The sequence below is a fragment of the Ruditapes philippinarum genome, unplaced genomic scaffold (assembly GCF_026571515.1).
Source record: "Ruditapes philippinarum isolate M1 unplaced genomic scaffold, ASM2657151v2 ctg1720_1_1_1_1, whole genome shotgun sequence".
In the NCBI taxonomy this organism is placed as follows: domain Eukaryota; kingdom Metazoa; phylum Mollusca; class Bivalvia; order Venerida; family Veneridae; genus Ruditapes; species Ruditapes philippinarum.
Window position 1 is genome coordinate 103,239 of NW_026863699.1, and position 23,238 is coordinate 126,476.

A 23,238-nucleotide genomic window follows, 5' to 3' on the forward strand; every position below is an offset into this window, starting at 1 on the left:
TAGCTATTAAAGCGCATGCTCAGATGACAAATTAGTCTAAAGAAATTAACTTAAGAAAAAAAGTATCAATATTTAAATAATTATTAACATCTTATGTGCGATTAATGATTGATTTTGCAGTATCAATCACTATAATTCTACTGTGTTACTAACACATTTAGAGGTATTTATGCATATTTTGACCACTTTTTGGTAATTTACATGGGTTGTAAGTGCCGTTTGCAATGTTTAAATTACTTTCTTTGTTCACTTCACAATATTTTTGGTTTTAATACATTTTCAAAATTTTCATGAAAATTAGCATGAATCTGGAGGCTTGCTGCATTAAAATTAGAAAAAAAATATGTGTTAGCTTTTAAAGGCATTGCTAATACTTAGTTGAAAGAGAATTGTACTATAAAAATGCAAATATCTAAGAAGTCTAAAATAAAGTAAAAAAAAATGAATGACTGTATACTAAAAAAACACGAAATATTATGTGTTGGGTACCGTGTGTGTCTGGTAATTAACATAGAAGGACATCAAGACTAAAAAAATATCAAAAAAATGTTTGGATTAGAGTACAACATTTAATGTGTGTCTCTTATATCAAGTGTCTCTTATATCTCCGGCCTATTTAGCCCCTTTCTGTATCATAATATGACAACATCTTTATCACAACTAAACAACCTAAACTATAGTAAGGGACAGGCACGATATGTCACGGAGCCACGGGGTGCCGCCGACGGTATTGTGTACAAGAAACCAAGGTGTATCACTTTACAAACAACGTATAGGATGACTTAAAACGATGGGGTATTGGGCTGTCACATTAAGTTTATATTTTATATCAATAACAGCCCTAAATTAATTCTTTTATAAAGGAAAAGGGTACGCAATATGTCAAACCGGTGACAAAAATGAACAATAAGAGGTTCTTTGACATCAATTTGTATAATTTTGAATTTCTGTTACGCATTATGAAAAATATGTTTAGAAAAGAAGATGACATGCAAGAAAATTTGTAAGACCTTCTTCTAGTGAAATATGAACTATATTGAATTATTATGATTTTTAAAATGTTGAGACAGGCCTATTACTTCTCACAAATTAAGTTATACAACTGCGTCCCATTATTTAATAAGAAAAAGCTGACCAAGTAAAACTGCAAGGTGCAGATGTTTGAATGAGGAAAAAAAGGTTTAAACCGGTTGACACGCTCGGAATATGAACTGTTTGGGATGTCAATGACAAAAAGTTAACAATTTATTCAGATCACTGTTTGCATACTTCGCTAATCTATTTAGATGTTTAAATATCAATGACTGTTTGAAAAGAAGTGGGAATAAAATACAACACGCATTTTTATAAATATATAAATCATACAAACACTAAAATTCGAGGTTAAGCATTTCTTACTTTATTTTCCATATTTTCCAAAAAGTCATATATAGACTTTAAAATAATAAGAAAAGAAAAAAAACAACTGCGGGGTAATAAAAATATTAAATACATAATGCATTATTACACAACAAAAAGAAATTTGAATCAATATAAAAATAAAACAACTGTCACATTGATAGAATTTAAAATAAAATCAAATTTTTGGATATGTCTTGTCCACATTAATGACAATCTATGAAAAGTAGGCACCGTTAGCTCATTCTTTTTTTCTTACCTTTCTTTATACCCCTTAACTATCCTTTCTATATTGATACCTCCTGAATATATGCGACGCTTCTCAGTTACTTTTAGCTATAACAAAATAAAAACAATTTTCCCCCAAAATGTTACAAAATATAAATAAACTAGAGATGCACGATCCTGAAATTCATTTGAATAAATTCTTCTTAACCAACGCCTAATATCAAAATACCTTTTTCGTCGCCATTGCTTTATAAAAAATATAAAACGAGTCTTTAAACATGGGTGACTCACATATTTGTCATTAATTGCCTATTTTATACAAACAGAATTAAGAAATATATGCAAAATATCCAGTTAAAATCCTTTGGCTTACAAGTATTTATAAAGCGTTTAGATGTGAATAAAGGTTTGTTCAATACACGAAGGTTAGATAGGTTATCAGAAGGAAGAAATTTATATTGTTTCTATTTGTTTTGCGATAATTTGTTATTCTACTGTAAATAAATTAAGCGACGATCGCAGTATGTTGGTATTTAAGTCTCAGATCCGGTGGTGACTCCCCAAAAAACATTTCTGCGTTACCACAGTACCCTATTGTCATACATTCTTTACATAATCCAATTGCTTTTATTTATTTCCAAAGGTCTAGCAAGGTTTCGATCTGGTTTTAAAAAGAACACATGGGCTCTCTGACAATGTTTGTGTTTACACGGAAAATGTTAAACTATCGAACATTTGTAATGATTACTTTGTCATAGATAAACTGTCTGGGTCCAAATAAAGAGATATAAAAAATCTCTGATGATTATTTGAATGTGTTATTAATTGTTGTTAAATTCCTTTGACTCTTGTAAGAGAATAATATGTTTTTGCCTGTGTCAAGAGAAGGCTTTACATACCAAACAGCTGCACTCATGTAGATTCAAAGAATCGTTGCGTTACCATAACAACAGAAGAAGTAATAGTGTGAAACATACAAAAAGGTGTTCTTGTAAAAATGAATATGGCTAAAGTCCAAATGCCTTATTTGTAAAAAGCCGTAAATTCAAGAGACTTTTTCAAATAATTCTGTGTATTAAAGATCTTTACCGTATGGTCAAATGTGCCCTAAGACCTTATTTTTACGTGTAACATAAAGTATTCTTTTATTTCCATAACACTTTAATCGGAAGAAATAATGCGCCCAAAGCAAGATTTTAGAAATATCTGTAAACATATTGCATTTTTTTAATGCAGGTGTTACAAGTGTATATTACATTGCAGGGGTTTGTTGAAATCAGCATGGACAACATCACATCAAAGAATGAAATATAAGCCTTGTAAAATAGCAAGTCATGTCGGTGTTATGTTATTGACTTACACAAATGTTGTAAGTCATACAATGTAATATAATTAAGAAGAAAAACTGTCACGTGACCACATTTTCTGATATGTAACAAAAACACGAATGAAGAAATTATTTTTACTTATTTGTGCTTAAGGAAATAAAATGTAATGGCTTAATAGTGTTAGGGATAACCTGTTTATAAAGTTTTTTGTTCAGAATGCATAAAAACAGTCCAAAGAATTTATGTTTTTAATTTCAGTATTTCAAATATGCAGAATCCTTATCGTCCAAGTTAAATCGTTTCCAAATAGAATGATAAGTAGTTAATGAGACGAACAGACTAAAGATTATCAAGCAAACATGAAAAGTAAATAGTTCTTACCAGATCAAGTAGCCAAAAAACTGATACATCTCATAAAATATGTACTCAACTACAGCTCATGCTACACGGCGATATACTAGTTCGTCAGGGGAGTACAACGTACCTGCCACATCAGTAAATTCAAATGTTCCCATAGCCCAGCGTTTATACCAAACAAGGTGTTGGCAATATATAATTTCACTTAAAACTTCATGACATTGTAAAATATTTCATTGGTCGCAAAATTACAGTAATTTAATATACCTTGTGTACACCTGCGGTGCGCATAAAACGTAATAGATTACGTTTAGGTGTTTTTGTTGGTTTTGATTAAATTAAAAAAGAAATGGAATTTTCACAAGTTTTTTTCTATCGTAGCATGCACGTGTTTCTTGCCCTTTATGACAGCTAGAGAAAACGGTAGCATCCAGAATAGAACCAATAAAGTATAATAAAAATGAATAATGATTGAATAATGTAACATGCATGTCCGTACAATAAAGTAATGGATTATCTTTCACGTATTGGGCTTTGTATGTAAATGAGTGTACGTTATGCAGATACGAATGTATTCAAAGCTTGGGAAATCAAGTTTACAGAATCATAAAAATAGATGCAACATAGCGGATGAATATCACTATAACCACCCACAACTAAGAACTTACGGATGGATGTTCTTACTTAATTTTATTATTTTTTCATACTTACCACAGCGTGTTGACACAGCAAGCAAATGAACAACATTCCATTATTAAAGTAATTGTTCTTTAATTTTAACTTTCTTTTTTCCCGCCTTTCATCCTTATGTACTTTATTTTAGGCTTACTTAGGGCAAATAATAATAATTCTCATACTATATTTTTTAAAAATAAAGATTAAGGACGCAAAGTCAGCAGCAATTAAACAACAGTGAAAAACTCTAATTGAATAATAAAAAGATCTCTTTTTTTTCTTCAAATTTGTCTGTCGTACGACCAATAAATATATTTATGAAATACAGATTATTATTTCATATTAAGTCATTACATTAAATATGATATGCATTCCGTGTACCTACTTGTCGCAAGTCTATTTTCCTACGTATAAGATAATAAAACAGCTTTCTCATTCATAAACAACCCTTCTCAAATGATGTAGACCATGTTTCGAATTATTCTCACAGGGCACAAATCTTCCCTCCTTGTTAATCTTCAAATAATCTTTTTTCACAAAACTCGAGTATCTCTATCTGTCAACGTTAAACAACGTTTCAACATGAGGTGCGCCCTGCTATATACCCCAAAACACAGATAAAGAGCGAAAGACTTTTAGTATCATTAATTTATTTATAAAACATACACAGTATATCAATTTGTATAGATAAAGTTAAAATCTTAATATTGGTGTAGAAAGCATTGGATCTTCTCGCTATTAGTCTGCAATACAGTGTACAAGAAAGTTACAAAAAGTTTAGAAGCATAATTAGGAGAAATATTTATCAATGATCTGGTGTTTTTTGTTTAATCTATCGTCGAACCGACAAAGTTTAGGTCAAATGGCGTAAAACAGGAAATATGACTTTGGCTAACCTCAGTTGTTACAAACTTTAAGCAACACAAGGGGTCAAAACACCTCACATTTTTTTTTGTATTTTAACATTAATCCTCTGAAACTTTTAATGGGCTGTCCAAAATTCCAAGCTGGTCAAATCCGTTACAGAAACGCAGATGGTTAAGAGACAAATACTGTTAATACACAACAAAGCATAGCTGAAGTCGGAACACCTACAACAAAGATGCCTGCGCCTAAATGCACACAAAAATCTCACAAATGGAAACAATATATGCCCTGCAATTTTTTAAACAAAAATGTGCAGGGGGACCTCATGTGTCTTTTTAACGTATTATAAGTTGTTGACCTAGAACTTGCACAATATGGTATTATGTAATGACAGATATTTGACATTAATAACACACTTAGACGTCTCATCTAAACCATGAACTTCTCTGTTCGGTATGTTAAGTAGTTATTCTAATGTACGGAGCTTTACTGTGTCATTTTGTGCTCATTCAACTTATTTGTATATAGTTTTGTATTGCATGTTAAAATTCTTTATTTGCAAATCAATGAAACTAGAAGGCGTCGTGCAATTAGTATTATTCTGGCAATCCTTATGAAAGAAGCTGAATGATAGTACGAAATGTATCTATTTAATCACGATGTAGAAATTAAGACGACTGTATTCCATTTTGCTATAATAAAACATAAGTTTTATACGTTCACGTGACAGCTGCATTATATATTGTATATGTGTTTCTACTGTATTGCATTGTATGTCAATGGTATATGGTAACAGAAGTCATGAGCAGTCCATGATATTTCCTGAAAAAAATGTTAGTAGATTAGCGTACTTTTTTGATGCAAAGATACTTGCATGACAACAAGAGCGCTGTTGGTTCGAAACTTTTATTGACAGCCTAGAAACTATACTTTTATTCACGTAATGTTAACTCTAACCACGCTAAAATTCATTAAAAAATTTAAATATGTAATGACTGAATATCAAACAGTACACATGAGGATATGCCTGCTGATCTTGTTCTGCACAAGTTGCATGGGTAAATTTGTTGTCGGAAGCAGACTACAGGTTAAAGAACAAGTCCCTATTGATATTTTTTGACCTTGTATATTGAAAGCATCTAGATCTATATAATAGGTGTATGAACAAACATGTTTATAGTGATTGATTTCAATACATTTACAATATGCTTGGCCTACCGCAGTATACTAATAAAGCTTCACCATATGCCTCCAACGACTTGTGTCAAATTCTCATAAAAGCCCATGAAATCGCTAAACTTACCCCGGCCCTTCTCACAGCTTTCGCCATTGTGTTATATTTATTCAATAAATTGAGAATAAACTAACCTTTTCCACTTTGTATAGGTTTCTTTTCTTATGGTTATTAATTGGTGATAATAATGCTAGTTTCGCGATAATAAATCTTAAAGTTTATGCACGGGAACGAACGGTTACCCAGCAACCGATATATCTTTGTAGAGAATGTGTACTTTATGCAAATTTGAGAGTTGTAAAAATTAGATGAATAATAAAATAAGTCTATCGAAAACACTTAGTCGATGAATACAGAGGGCAGTGTTTGAATGGAAGACTGATTGACATGTGTTTGACATTTAACATGATAAAAGGTTTACTTCTGTTTTGCCACTGACCGAAATAAATCATAATTTTGAACAAGATAACGAATTCACAATTTAATACAAATATATTCAATAACATAAGCTGATTGTTATAAATAGTATACTTACTGTGACAAAAACATTCCTTAATGTAAACAATATAACCATTTTATTTTAGAAACTAAAAAGTACACTTTTCTCATACATGTATATTTAGAATGCTTTTATTCCTTCATCAATTATGTGGTCGTCCAATAACAGAGCCTGTCATATTGGCATCACTTCAAATGGTAACACTTTGTAACTTTATGCACAGCGAACGATTAATAAATAATAACCAATAAATACAATATTACGTAATCCGAGTACTAACTGACTGACTAATGGTAGAACATGAAACTTGCAGGAAACTTCTGGTTAATAAAATAAATGTATTTATATAGTAGACAGATATCGAGCAATGAACGCGATGTATTGATCATGGCTGTCAATGTAAGTGTGATATTTGGTAACTTCTTGTAAGATAGTATGTTCAGAAAGCTCTGCGTAAATGATCGATATACTCTATAAATTATTGATACAAACAATTGTTACACTTTACTGAAATTAACCAAGAACTATACAAATATACTGAAAAAAAAAAAAAGAAAAAAAATGCTTCTAAAATAGTTTGCGTTAAATTTCTCTCTCTCTAAAAAATCGAAATACAAGTTTAATCGTGATATTAGAAAAAGAACTATACCACATTTTGATTTGATATTAAAAAGCATGACCATATAATTTTTTTCAGAAAATAATAAGACATTCATTTAAACCATGTGTGAAACACAAGTTAATTCATTCGACATGGGATTCTGTTTAACAAAATTCTCACAGATTTATGTAGAATTAGGTTTAGAAATAAGCATCCTCTTAAATTGAAAACATTCAGTGTTACATCCTTCAAGACTGGAGATATAACTGTGTTGTTTCCGTTACTTTCATCCGTTATTAAAATCTTAATGTAAAATCAAAAAAATATCTTTAATATTTAATAGATTTTTTTTACCTGTGTTCATATAAATTATTGTACTCATCCGGTAACAAACGTTTTTTCCCTGGCAATTCAATACTTCAGAGAGAATGAACGGTTAAATCCATATGTTTAACCATACACCATGCCAATTTTACTTTTATTAATAAAACATGATTCAGCCAGCCACGAGACAGCTTCCCCATATCATACAAGCGGTTTTTATCCCTTCTCAAGATTGATAGACAGAAGCAATTATCCCATATTTGAACTTGTTTAGAAAATGACCAAGTTCGCATTTGTCACTTATAAGTCTTAATCCAAAATCTAATCTCGTACAAGCAAAATGAAGGTCATAAATCAACTATCTGACAAATGAGTTACCATGGATGTTGACATGTGGACCACTGCTATAGTTACTGGCTAACTATGTTAGAAGAAGAATTGTACTTGTTAACATTTATAGGAGTATTTGGATTAATCATTCATCAAATGAGGTACTTAAGGATTTGTAAAGCGAAATCGTCCTTTTATTTAACTTGGAATTGTAATTTGTTTTTTAATTCAAAAAATTTAACGTGACAATCAATCAAAAATACGGTTACCGGTTTAAAATATAGACATAAGAATCCCTACAGAACCTCCAAAATGACAAAATTGGAATTGTTGCAGGTTCGGTTTGATTGAGTCTGTTCATTGAAATTTGACTGGAGATTGCATTTTACCGTCCACGCCCCTAGCACTGGCTTAAGCAAAAATCAACATTTACCATGAAATGGTAGAGCCATCAGCAGATGTGCTCATAAGTCTCGTTTAATTGCATAGATGTGCTCAATACTGATGGTGTAGAAATGTCGTGACTGTGTTGAATACGAGCGATATCACATGATAGGCATTTGTGTCTGAACAATTTCTTATCTTATAGAGAAATGAATTAGAGAAAACGGAATCCCTAAAGAACGCCCAAAACTACAAAACTGGATTTGTTGCAGGCTCGGTTTGATTGAGCCTGGTCACGGACGGAAATGGAAAGTGCAAGTTACTTTATCATTTTTTTCATTTGCTAAATGCACTTTCTCATTCATTTAAGGCACATTAAGATGGTCCAATGATCAAATGTATGAAACATATCTTCAAATTGCTACATACCAAGAACAATATCAGATTGTGTTTGTATTATAAAGACTTTTAAATCTTATAAGGGTCCACTATAAACGGTTGTGAGCTAATATAGCGAGGGTTTTTATTGCAAACAAACGTTTATACACGCCAAAATTGACTGAATATTTAACAATATTGAATATACACACCACACAATCGGACAGCGCCTAATGCCTCATGCCATTGAAAAGTGTGGACATTTTACATCAAGTAAAGCTAAAAAAACAGGCAGGGAAAGCATTTAGTTGACAAAATCCTTTAAATGTAGTCTTTGAAAGTATGAAATTATTTTACTAAAACTTGGTAGGTAGATATGAATTCTGGTGTCAATTCCAAGCACTCCCGTGCTGCATTTATCAACACCAACTTACGTTGTCGTTTTCAAGTATTATCTCTATTTTTGACTGTACGGTGTGATTATCTACATATACAAAATTGTTTATTACAATATTATCAAATCCTGGAACGCTTATTAAATGATGGTAACATCAATATGGTATTCGGTTGTTTTTTTTTCTCTTCTAATGCCTAGTATATCAATCACCAATAACGGATAAGGTTAGAACAAAAAAAAATATTCCTGTAAAACTTTGGAAAATAAGACTATCCTGCAATTTGAACGTAATTTTGACCAATTGTTTTTCGCCTCTTCTTTCATCTCTTTATGGAGAATGATAATTGTCATCTATATAAGACCTTTTGACCCTTAGACCTGAAACATAATCACCTCACAAGATTCGTTTTGTGTCCATGAAACATGAACCTGGCTTTCCCATTTTTGTCATTCGTACTTTGACGTGTTCGTGTGTCCTATTAATCTTCACACGCGGTTTAATGTCGTTTTGTCGCCGTGGACACATGTTTTTGTTTTGATTCCTGTCAGGAAACGTTGGACTTTTGCAATGTCCAATATGGTTTAAACAGATAAAAATAGCAACATGAAGAATTAAAATCAACTGCAAGTTACCATGATTGATGATGATCGTGATTTATTGCAGAGTATATGATAGAAGCTCGATTAACTTATTGTTTTATATAGTTACTGCGACAAAAAATATTTTGACAGATCTTCAGCGCCTGGAAGTGCACGCTTCAAATTACTTGTACATAAGGACCCTGGAAAAAAGTACACTGTAGGCGGATAGTGTTATCTGATAATTCCGCATTTAATACTTTCAGAGGATCCGAATTTATATTGAATTTCTTAATAATAGGGTGCTATGGAGCTGGCGTAGTGAATGTCAACGTTACACATGTCACAAATCTTCTGCCAGAGATAATAAAGAAGAGGACATCTGAGATCTCCTTCCGAATACTAGACATTGCAGGTGATCTTAACAGTATTGATACAATTGATACAATTTAAAAAAGAAGAAAATATAAATAGCTTAGAAATTTAATATATACATTTCATCAGAAAACTTATATATGAGAAACAAATATGTACAAGGAAGAGATGCATTCAACGAATGTTTCCCTCAACAAAACACAGTAAAACAGGACCATCGAAAAGGAGCCAAAAAAGGCACAAGGACCCGACTTAGAAAACAAAATATTCCATTGCTTTCATTTCGTGCAATAATTAACTAACTTTTCACTGAAATATATTTACAAGTATTGCTCATTAAAAACAGCTATTACACAAATATATTAGTTTATTTATATATTAGTATTTAACATAGTTGTGGTGAGAATTTGAATCTAGTTTAAACAACTTACCGCTTCTTGGATCATACCATTACTGATGTCATATCAGGAATCATGGTCACGAGTCGGGATAAAACCAAAGAACACCGGTTGGGATGAGAGGCAGATACCTCAACCAACAGACCACCTCTCAGCCATTTCAAAGTCAAACAACATTATACTTATATCACTGCAATGTTTTAGAGGAAGACGCGTTTTGTCACCCAATGTGATGTTATAAGACATTATAAGACTTAAGTATTGAACAGACTTTGTGAATAGCACCAAGTATCATCAAGTCAAGATGAGAGCTAGAAGTAATTTATTTTTATTTCTCGATTACCTAATTATTTCATGGTATAGATATTTTTCTCAAACTATCTCGCTTTCTTCCTCTCGTTACTTCTCGCGTTTTTCTCGCGTGTTAATATCAGTGTGATGGTTTGTATGGTTTAAAGTTGCGTGTACAATACCCATCGGATCATATCAGATAGAATAACATCATTTAGCGTGTGATCAAAGCTTTAGTCCGATAAGATCTTAAACGTTTACGCCGCATTTCTGTCATCTCACCCGCCTGTTTGATATTTGATGACATTTAGGATAAAACACATTTTGTACTTAAATACGTATTTAAGCTGAAAATTTATTTTCAATTTTGTATATTTTATCTTCTAAAACGTTTTATGTTAAATAGAAGAACTTGTCATTAGAAGACAAAGTTTAAACGAGGTGCTATTAGATCTAATTGATGGGAAATCGTCTGTGAAAATAGTTACTATTCAATTAACATCTTACAATTTTTTATAATATTTATGGATTAAAGGTGACATCAATTTGTTATTATACCAACCGCTGGGAATCGTAATAATTATGTGTGTAGTACACGTAATTCACGTGCAGTATGGGGTAAAGCCTTTACTGTTCGCTGATGAAACACAGAAAACGTAATGATATATAAAGTAGGAGCCGAATGGAGAATAATATTATAAGCTTTGGAAAATGAACGGTCTGCATTTTTAACTTGCAACCTGCAGAAAATAGTTTGTATAAATATGAGTGTTAAAAATATATTCTGATAGAAAAAATAAAGATGTTTTTTCTTTTATAATATAAAGCTATTTTAAAGATGTATTTCTTTTGTTTACTCTCTGATTTTCAACGATCAATTTGATTCAAATCAGGTCTTAAATATCGCTACCTTATCTTTAGTCAAATTGTACCTTGGTGCATATTTTCAAAACCAGCATACATGATTTGTGTGTGTGTTTTTCCCGAAAAAAAAATCTTCTAACATATTTTCAATTTTCAAAAAGGGTTCAAACGATTTGTTTGAAAGTTCTGTAGTTCTGTTTCTGAATCAATACCCTTGAATTCTAGAAGGTAATGTCATTAAATTATATGTTATAAACCCCTCTTATCTCGTCTAATTAGTACTCGCTATTTGAGCTTCACCTAACAAAGAATACCTTCAGACCAACGTATAACCCCAAAGGCTAAACACGACGAAACCTCGTACCACTGTTTTATGGTTTCTAAATTCTAAAATATGAGAAATAAATTCTAACGTGGTTATTTTTATATTCTATGATACGATTTGAACCTGATTAATATGTTATATGATACCGACAAAAGGATGGGGATTGTAATTCGAACCAGTAATTTGTTGGGGTCAAAGCAGGTCTAGCTTCGCTCGATGGAGATATAATTATCAGCATCTCTTTTAAGTGACATTGTTAAACTCCATGTTTCTGCAAGACTGAACGCTGTATTTACAGATAGTTGATCGTGAGGATGGGGGATGTTGTTTAAGAACTTTGCCTTAAGTTGAAATTCTTTACTACGTTCGTTTTTTATAATTATTCTTCTTGTACAAAGTAAACCAAAATTTTAACATATCCTGCCATAAAAATTGTGTACACTGTTTCACAATGTCTTCAATAACTACAGTGATTTGATTATTCTTTGGAAAAGAAACAGTCCAATGAAGTTTTAATAAGAAAGTAAAGCAGCTACCATTCTATTTTATACTATCAAATATCTATAATTATAGTTTATATATTTTGGACAACAAATGATACAAGTCTTAAAGAATGTCACTGAAGAAGAATAAAAAATAAGCAGCAAATTAAAAAGCGTAAAATAGTAATAGTATTCCACGATGCTATTCATCTAGCTTTACAGAAAGTCGCTAGTTCTGCTCTTGGATCTGTTTCTGACTGTATTATATGTAAATGTATCAATTTTATAAATATGTTACGATTTTGTATCTTTGGTAAAAACCTAATGAAATGTATGTTCTGTTCCTGAAATAAGTTTTCTGAAGTTTTCCCCCACACATAAGATCTCAGTGCCACAATTACAGAGCAACCACATTCCTCCAAATAAGGAAAAATAAAACAGTAACAGCAGAACAGGAACTACCTTATGATACAACGACAATAAATAATCATCGACAGGAGAGCTTCATATAATCATCTACAACAAAGAAATCTAACTTGTTGGTGTCAGATACAAAAATATGCAAATGTACCGAATGTGATATTGTCGTAAAAAAGGTACAATGACGCACTATTTACGCGCAAGGATACATGGTTGAAAAACAAAGTTGACCTGAAGCAACTTGATACATTCAGTACTTTGTAACTGCCATTAAAATGCTGAGTGGCATTAAATATTTATCAAAAGTATTTCTGAGGCAGATAACAAAGACTGGGATATGACCATCGATTTATAAGGTGTGTAATTTTAGTATGACATTAGAGTTCTTAATATATGGAAACAGCCCCCGTTTAACATGAGCAAACACTTTTGGGTGAAGACAAAAAAACAAGACAAAGGAAAAAAACAACCATGAAATAAAAGAGGAGTTTAATTATAAAAAAATGATAGAAGGCAATATTACTAACCGTAAACAGACTGTTTAAAATTGTAATAAAATTACTGGGTTTCACAGATTCCCTCTTTAAACCACATTCGTTCATCCTCGCAGTGAAGATGAAAGCAAATCTCGTGATCCATACATACTATGTTTTATTACAAAACACATATTTATTATGTACAGTCACGTGACATTCATCGCAGTTTGATCAAAAGCATACTTCAATATTTGTCCGCAAATTATAGTAGTAAAATAAGAGAAAATTATCAATAATTTGTGATTGAATATGAATCTTCCTTTTGAACAGGTGTAAAAAACTTTTGTATAAAGTTTTATTTGTTTTTCATTTTATGATTACTTTGACCCTGTTTACATCTATATGCAATAAATGCAAACTTGTTTTCATTTGTGTACGAGTCATTGACATGGAATGTCTTGTCTAAAGATCATAGGATGAAATGTTTTCTTTATGCTTTAAATTTGTTTGTTTTTTATGTTGCCATCATTAGGTGAAATGTTACAATACAACACGTTCAACATAACACAATAAAAATAATACATCTTGCTGAGAATTGCGTTTATGACCTTCTCTTTCACCTTTCACTTTTTATTCAACCACATTGTAAACAAAAAATCATTTTTGTATCATTTTATAAGTTTCAAATGTAATGAAAAATATCTAACCTGTGGTGTTGTCCATATGACATCAGATGAGACATAACTTCTGCAACATTCCATCCAGTATTTACACCACACACACGAAATGACGCCGGTAAGAAATTATTTCAAAGAGCCTTTAACTTTAGGTTCGATAACTAAATCCGTATTAAGAAACAAACTCAGATTACGAATTTAACCCCTTAATTGTGCCAGGAACGTTAGTTTATCATTTACCAAATGCCTTTAATACCTTTAAGTGCCCTATGATAGCTACGTTTTATCTTAGACTTTCTCCTATCTTTAAGTAAATACAGGGAACACTTTCCTTCGATTAGACGACTGTCTTTGCTTACAAAAGATCTATGATAAATGTACAGATCTGAATAAAGCATTTGACAGTGTCAATATAAGTTCTTTGTGAGAGCAACTCAACTTGAGACAGCACAGTTTAATGACTTTGATGAATAGGGCTTTAAATTTCACTAGAACGATTGCTGACGTAACGTTTATTAGTGGTCCCTGAATAGAAAATATTTCTCTCTATACTAGATCAAACAAATTTAGAAATACCCGATAGTAGAAAATGTAGACCACTGATAACAAATAAAAAGGCGAATTCGAGCACGGGTAGCATTTAACTAAGTTACAAGTCAGTTATGTTCATGCAATGATAAATTATGATTTATTTTCAAAATTTCAGAAAAGTATTAAAAACATCCATGTTAAGCTTGTTTTGTAAAACTTTGACAGTTGGGTCTGATTCGTTTCTGTTTCCATATTATTGTGACTATATTTATAACGATTTGTCATGCTCTTTTTTTCGCTGTTATATTGAGTTGAATAAGTAATGTATTTCTTTCAAAAGAGTGGCTATTATAATGGTGATTGACCAATAATTGAAATCAAAAACTACCAAAAATAACAAAAAGCTGCCTCACTCTTTTAAAGAATTTATTTTATTTAGAGCTTTACACAAAATGTATAACCATCACAGATGGTGAATATGGTGAACATACAAAGCCAACATCTACATCGTTACGAATCGGATGACAATAATAAAATAATGCTAATTTAATATAAAACAACACACAACTAAAAATAGAAAAAAAATAATATAAATAAATTTAAAAAAAAATAAAAAAATGAAATAAATTGAAAATAATACAGCTGATTATCAATATGCCTTTAGTTACCGTCTATATATAGCCCACGTTTTCAAGTTCAAAAAACACACAAATAAAATCAGATAAATAATTAATGGAAACAGAAGAAAAGTATCACATAGCATTGAATATCTTGTTTCAAGATAACTATGAAATATATATCAATACATCAAAGACTGATAAAATAGCTAATTTACAATACAACAAAATAAAAATCTGATGATACATATATTTCTTCCGCGCAGTTATGTTTTTATCTATAATTATTTTGCAAAAACATATGAGCATATGGTTTTGTTTAAAATAATATTTGACGCACGTCTTGGTTATAAAAATACCAAAAACCTCGGAAATATTAAACAGTTAGTTCCCGGATGCTGGCGCTACAGTGACGTATAATTCATACTCTAATTATATGTAACACATCGACTTTGCTAACTAGTTTTGTTCATATTTTGCAAGATTTTATTCAAGAAAAGTGGAGATATTCTACAATGGAAGCAATATATATTTCACTTCCCCTTCTCTCCTTTTTTCATTTGAGGAAGCTACCCAGCTAGCTTACGGAACGTCGGTGGTTCTACTCAGGTGCCAGGTCGTGCCTGCAATAATGCACGGAAGGGGCACCGGAGGTCTTCCTCCACCAGTAAAGCTAGAACGTCGCCATTTGACTTATACTGTGTCAGTGTGACGTAAAACCCAAACAAACAAACAAACAAACAAACACACAAACAAACAATATATGTGTTCATATACAAACAGACAATAAATCATTTTTTTTCACAAATGAAGAGAATATACAAATTAAATTAACTAGTTACATTTAGTTTCATTTGATTACATTTTTGTATTCAAGATATCATAGTTTTATTCGTTATTCCTTTCAAATAACACATATCAGTTAATATTTCAAAAAAGTGCATTTTTTATAGTTACAAAGCAGCGTTGAATATACAAAGGGAGAACACGATTAATCTGATTAATGTTATGAAACATGTATTCTTACCTCCCCTTTATAGCTATACAGTATTATGCATGGTAGTCATTTAATCTTATATTACATGTTTGGAGAAAAGGACACATAAAACGACCACTTTAGATAGGATCTTACCAGAGTTGTTAATTTCTAATAAAGATCTGGTATGTTGTAATTAAGGTTGTTACCACACTTAAGTGAAATTTTAAATAATTATGTATATAATTATGCATCTATAACAATTTTTAAAACATCGAAGAATATGTAAAATATGTACTGCAAATATTTGTTATATACATGTATGCAATCATTTCTTATTAACAAAATTGATTCAGACTTTACAGAAAATAAATTTCTAATTACCTCCTTCTAATAAGTATGAAATGTAAATTCGGTAATATCTTAAAAATGTTTTTTTGGAACTTACAACATTGATAAATCTTCATCTGAGCATTATATTTATGATATAAAACCATAAAAATTGAGTTACAGGATCTTTAAACAATTCAAGGAATACGGAGTAAATAACAGTCTAATTTATTTCCAAATGATTTGTTTTGTATATACATAAAATGTATACGTCAAGAAAAGGTGTAAAATCGGTAATAAATGGCATAGTCTCCATTCAACGGACCAGTGTTAATACAACACGTATGTTAAATATATTATGAAATTACCTAAAATTTAATTTCATGACACAAAAAGGCATCAAATTGTAACATAAACAAGGGAGAGAAAAAGGAAAGTTTAAAGATTTTCTGAAGCAGTACTTGCCTCCCTATGCAAATCGATACGTTCATATCCCTGTAAAATAAATAGATAAATTAATTAATAATAAATAAATAAATAATTAATTAATTAATTAATTAATTAATTAATTTATTTATTTATTTATTTTATTATCACGTGTATTTTGTTTCGTAAAGGGCTGGCCTTTTAAATAGATAATAAAATAAAATAGAAAATAAATAGATAAATTAATTAATAATAAATAAATAAATAAATTAATTAATTAATTAATTAATTAATTAAATTAATTAATTAATTAATTTATTTATTTATTTATTTATTTTATTATCACGTGTATTTTGTTTCGTAAAGGGCTGGCCTTTTTGTAATTAATTAATTAATTTATTTAATTATAAATGTTAGTATTAGAGCAGTACTTTCACATTGGTGACTAGATTGCATATATCACTTACGTGACTTAAATGAACCACACTGTTTTTGTTGTTGTTGTTGTTTATTTGTTTTTGACATGACGGACTTAAAATAATTATTTGCGAGAACGTGTATACAAAATTTCATATCATTCGCTCACTCCTTTTTCCACAATAATTCTTATTGTAAAAAATAACCGAAATTGAAAAGCGTTGAAACGTTTTCGCTTAATAAACTGGCTAAGAACAACACAACAATACGATTTTAAATTTATTTCTTAGTAAATTTTGCATATCTTTTGCATGTATTTTTGTTTAAATTACCCCAGCTGATCTATGTAAGAAATTGAAAGTTTAAAGCTTTTGGTTTTAGGACCTCATTGGAGTTCCTTTAATGATAGAGATGCAATTCGCACTGCTTTTTCGAACAGTATACATGCATTTCAATCAATTCAGAACAATTCTCCAACATGTCTTACTTTTTGTTAAAAGAACTCCACTGAGGCCCAGTAGCCGAAATCAACTGGTACACGTAAATTTGAAATCAAGCAAACGATGATATATAAATATATACGGTATTAAAATGATAATCGATTTTTCGCCGGCGTTGCAAAATAAAATTTATTATTTCTGGGAAACGGAGTGAGCGAATGATGTGAAAATTTGTACATGAGTTATTGGTCTAGACATACGTCTAGTTATACAAAAATCTTGAAAAATATTTTCAGTCCCTTCACGTCAAAAAACCTCAGTGGAACCACTTTAAATCTCTATAACCATTATACAAATATTAATATAATGGTGCTATTCATGTGAAAACATGATAAATAGAGCTGTGCCGTAGATATTGTATTTTCCCTCAAGCTTAACTAACCTTAAAATTTATCAAGGCTCGTACTGGATGATGATAATTATTTGAATTACGCAGCAATGGTTTCTTTACTGGACACCGTATCACAAGATTTATCTTATTTTGTTGTTTTATTGTGCTAATTTAGAGATCCGGGTTCACAAACAGATAAATGATTTAATTTTCATGGAAACAGGTACGTATAGATAAGATAATTTACTCGGAAAGAAGTAAGTAGCCTTGACTTATTTCGGTTATTCACAGAAACCCACACAAAATAACAAAACATAACTGTGTGACTTGAGATAACGTTTATTTGCAGAAAATGGAGCAATATAAAGGAATATAAAAGAAATGTTTAATGAGGTTTTCGCTTTCAGTTTCTTGTAAGACTTATGGACATGTACATTCGGTAGGTGTTATTGTTTTAAACTGATAACAATTGCCGGGGCAACAGTAATCTAATATTCCACAATTAGAACAGTTACTTCCCCTCATGCACGGAGTATCTGAAATACAATACAGTTATATATAAGTCGGTAAGTAAGACAACATTTATTAAAATACGAAGGAAGAAACATATTGAAAAAGAAAATAAAAGAAAATAAAAACATATTGAAAAAGAAAATAAAAGAAAATAAAAGCAAAATAAGAACAATCGGAAAAGCTTGGACGCTACCGTAAAGTAAAGAAACATTCTATATAAAATTACTCTAATGTTATATGCAACGTTAACCACTCGGGGACAGAGGTATTTACAATGACTACATATCTCCTCATCATTACACATTGACATGACGTTTTAACATGTACATTAGGTTCTGTTAAAGCCCCATTTTGCCCCAGAAATGCTTTTATTTTTATTTTCTCAGAAACCTTTTTGGTGTACTTTTATAATTTCCAAAAGGTTACTCATTTGCCAATTACTTAAATACTCCTTTTCTGCTGTTGCTTTTTGGTACAGTTATAGTGATTTAGTATGTAAGTCAAAATACTACTTTGTTTTGTATTTGTGTTCTTCATGACAAATTATTTCAGATTTATCGCTAATTTCTTCAGGTAACAAACATCTAACATGCTTTTTTATATAATTTTATTGAAACATTATAAAATATTGTGTTAGTCATTTCTAAAGAAATAAAAAAAATATTTCTGAGGAATTATGTGCCTTAAATTCACATGATAATCTAATAACACACATATAGCAGTCTTACTCATAATCATTTTAAACATCAAACATTGCCTTAATCATAAAAAATACACATGATCATCAATCATTCTAAGACCATCTAATATGCACGCAACCATCTTATAGGCGCATGACCGTTTTACACGCAAGCAACCATCTTATATTAGAATGACCATTTTACATGTACGCAACCATCGTATTTGTGCATGACCATTTAACATGCACGCATTTATCATATTTGCGCATGACCATTTTACATGCACGTAATCATCTTACATACACAAAGTCGTCTTATATTCAAAACACAAAGTTGTCTTATATTCAAAACATAAAGTTGTCTTATATTCAAAAGCACAATTTTACACGAACTTAACCAATTTACATGCACCATGCACATTGAATATCTTAAATTTGACCTTACATACACATACGAATCTCGATTGCACATATAACCGCCTCACATTAGATATAACCATATTCTAGGCATATAACCATCTTCTATACACATGATGACTTTATTTGCACATAGTCAACTTACCTGCACGTTTCATACTGTCACCTTCTACTGATATTGAACATGTAAATGTCGCCAAGGCAAGAACTACCACCAAAGTTACGGCCAAACGAAACATCATCTGCACCAATGTACAAAAGGTCTTGATGAATTAACCTGATTAATTAGTTTATTATTTGAAATAAGCCCTTTTTAAAACATTTTCATTGAATGCTGATTAACAGAGACATGTTGAGAAATCTACAAAGTAGATAACAAATGCCTTCGCAAACATGTTTTCTCTTAAATTCAGCATTTATAATACTTTTAATTTTGTGGAAGTTCATCGATGCTTTGGCTCAGTTGATAAGATCTTTCGCAGTAAATATCAAAATATCAATGTCTGTTTTTCAAGATATTTAGGCAAAATTTCAAGTTGTAAAAGTGTACCAGAAAGTACATGCTAATATGCATACGTTCTTAATGATTACTGACCCAGATATTTTGTAACGTGCGTTTACAGGAATAATTATATAGAGGCCCGTTTACTATTGACGATTTAATGCTGTGAACTTTATTAAGATTGTCAGGGTGAATTCATGGTAGCCCCATAATATGTACAAACACACGAAGCAAAAATGCCTTCTATAGTCCGTTCATATAAATAGATAATCAAAAAAAAATCTTAGGTCTACAACTTTTTTGTTGCGGAAAAAACCGAAATCGTACAATTAAATTACTGGACTATGTCAGACCAAGCAAGTTTCTATAAATCGTCTTAAATTGTATGTAATATTTAAAAACAATTGTTCATGTGATAAAAATATACTACATTCATAACAATTTGCAGTGTTGAACTTAGTCGTTAACTCTGGAAAAAGATTGACATTCAAATAAACATAGAGTGTATTAGAGTGTTCTAATTCTGTTATAATTACAAAAGAATATGTGTTTCTTTTAATAATGATAAGATGCAATGAAACCTATGAAGACACACAATTTAATCTTACCTTATAGAACAGATCAACCACAGATTTCTGTTTTTTATGCCACTAATGAGCTAGCAAAAGCTTATATAGGAAATGTTAACCGGCATTCATTTTAACTGGAGTATCATATATGGAACGCCATAGCTGCCTCATGTTATTACATTTCTTTTTATCTTGCCCAGAAAGCGTCTTATTATGTAAATTTAAGGTTGTAATGCATTGTAAATTTGTTGACGTTCTAAAATATTTCCTTATTATGTAACAGTATGCTTTATCTGTTTAAAATTGTTGATGTTGACTTGTTTTAAATTGTGGAGCTGGTTTTTTCAAAAAGACTGTCTGATTCATTTTTTAAACAGTATGTTTCTTTGTCGAATTTTGGTGGTTGACTTTATTTATTTCAAAGTTGGCCTTTGGTTATTTTTTGTCAAAAAACGGTTGTTTGTGGCCTTTAAACATTGTTTTATTGTGTCAACAACTTGTTGTTAAATTTCCAAAAGTACACTTACTTTGAATTTTTTTTTATATCAAATATTGAATTATCTTGCCGAAATTTTGGGTGTTGACCTGGGCTAAATCATGCCTTATTATTGATAAACTGTATGCTATTTTGTCAAAAAGCAGTATTGACTGGTTAAACTCAGTCTTATAAAGTCAAAAAATTGCGGTATCTTGTCGAAATGTGGTAATGACTTGTCTTAACTCTTTCTTATAATGTAAAACAGAAGTGTTATATTGTCGAAATTTGATGTTTTCTTGTAAAACACAAAAACAGTCTTATTATGTGTAATAATTGTGTATATTTGTTCAAATTAAGTTCTGTCTTGAGAAAGCGCTGTCTGATTTTGCTAAACTGTTCAGTAATCTTTTTTGCTTTATCTTTTATCGCTCCGCGCGGGCTCAGGTCACGTGATAGTAAATTTTGACAACATCGCATCTGGACATGATAACACGATTATCTGACATAATGAGAAGGCATTTAGATATGTTAACGTCATAAACTGGCAAGTCAACGCCACTGTATTACATAATGATACTGTGTTTCAACAAGTAAACACCACGTTTAAAAAAAAAAAAAAGATACTGAGCCATAAAAGGACGATGTTTAGTTAAAATAACACGAAATTTGACAAATAAAATGACACTTTGACAAAAGATAGTAATTTTAGACAAGTCGCCACCACGTTTCGACAAGATGATATAACTATTTGAACATAATAAGACGAATATAGACAAGTTGAATCTACATTTGGGACATCAATAGCATGACAGTTAGACAAATTAAATAGCGTTTTAACAGTTCATAACCATAATTTGTAAAGATATCACCATTTATTTCACATAATAAGACGGTTCTAGGCCGGTTTAACATCAAGTTTGGATGAAAATAGCATGGCGATCTGAGAAAATAAGCAGTGTTTAACATGTCAATACCATCTTTCGACAAGTCAACAATACTGTTGGACATTTAATAAATAACGTTTACACAAACAACACAATTTATTGGCAAGTCAAACATTTCACATAATAAGTATATTTTTAGACAGGATAACAACAGTTTTAGACAAGACAGCATGATGTTTTGGCACAATAAGGGACAGACTAAACCACCTCATACAAGCAACAAAAACAGTTTGAAACAGGACAGCACTCAGCCAGTCAATATAACGGATATTGAACAAGATATCACATTTCTAGCGACATAATAAGGCATGAGTTTACAAGTTGACACCAAGTTCCGACAAGATAACACTACTGTTTACACTAATAAGACAATTTCTAGGCAAATTACCCCACAGTTGGACAAGACAGTCTGACAAAAATGTGACGGTACCCATGTTTAGACCACAAGTTCAATAATCACCATTTGGACAAGACAAAACGACCTGTATTTAACATAATACAACAGTGTCATAACATTCCAGGATCACATTTTTGGACCCAAGATTACAACCAACTTCCGACAGTAGATAACACTACTGTTTCACATTTTGATAAGACAATTTCAGACACTTCAACACCCAATTAAAAGTCTTTGTTCAGAGCATAATGAAATTCTTAATTCGAAAGATGGCTTGCATGTTAGACATATTAAGATTTTCCATTCGGGCATGTTAATCACCGGATTTGCCATGATTTAAATGCGTTTGAAATAATTTAAGACAGTGTTTTAGACAAGTCAGGCTTTTAGGGAAAAATAAAACGAAATGTAACAACATGAGGGAGCTATGGCGTTCCATAATCATTAGATAAATATATGAAGATAAACCTTTATTCATGTTTTTCTACCGGATTATAGTATGGTGGCCTTAAAAGCGTTCAAAAGAGTAGTGTAAAATTACGAACGAAAAATGGCAATGAGACAAATTATAGTTTTATGGTTTTAATTATCAGACATTTTCTATATCATACCGGTCACAAATTAATTTTTGTTTCGTGTTGGATGTAAAAAGATATGTGTAGAGATAGAACTTATTTCCAATATATAGAGTAAAAGTCTGCCCTAAATAACCATGAATTCAATA

The 23,238-nt window shown here is 30.9% G+C and overlaps 1 protein-coding gene and 1 long non-coding RNA gene across 4 annotated transcripts in view; both read right to left on the reverse strand.

Moving 5' to 3' along the window:
- Positions 1–14,058, reverse strand: part of LOC132723077 (four-jointed box protein 1-like) — a 35,783-nt gene extending 21,725 nt beyond the window's left edge. Inside the window, exon 1 of one of the 3 annotated variants that reach the window (XM_060707739.1) lies at positions 13,918–14,058. The gene's annotated coding sequence lies outside the window, so the exon portion shown is untranslated. Of the gene's footprint in view, positions 1–1,657; positions 1,808–3,335; positions 3,476–13,917 lie in introns of those variants that run through there. The other 2 variants (XM_060707737.1, XM_060707738.1) reach the window with 2 other exon arrangements.
- A 4,284-nt stretch (positions 14,059–18,342) lies between these two features.
- LOC132723074 (uncharacterized) lies at positions 18,343–20,819 on the reverse strand. The gene is made up of 3 exons (XR_009624689.1): positions 20,735–20,819; positions 19,770–19,866; positions 18,343–18,551 (listed from the first exon to the last, which is right to left on the reverse strand). It is a non-coding gene; the product is annotated as an uncharacterized LOC132723074 (long non-coding RNA).
- Positions 20,820–23,238: the final 2,419 nt, after the last annotated feature.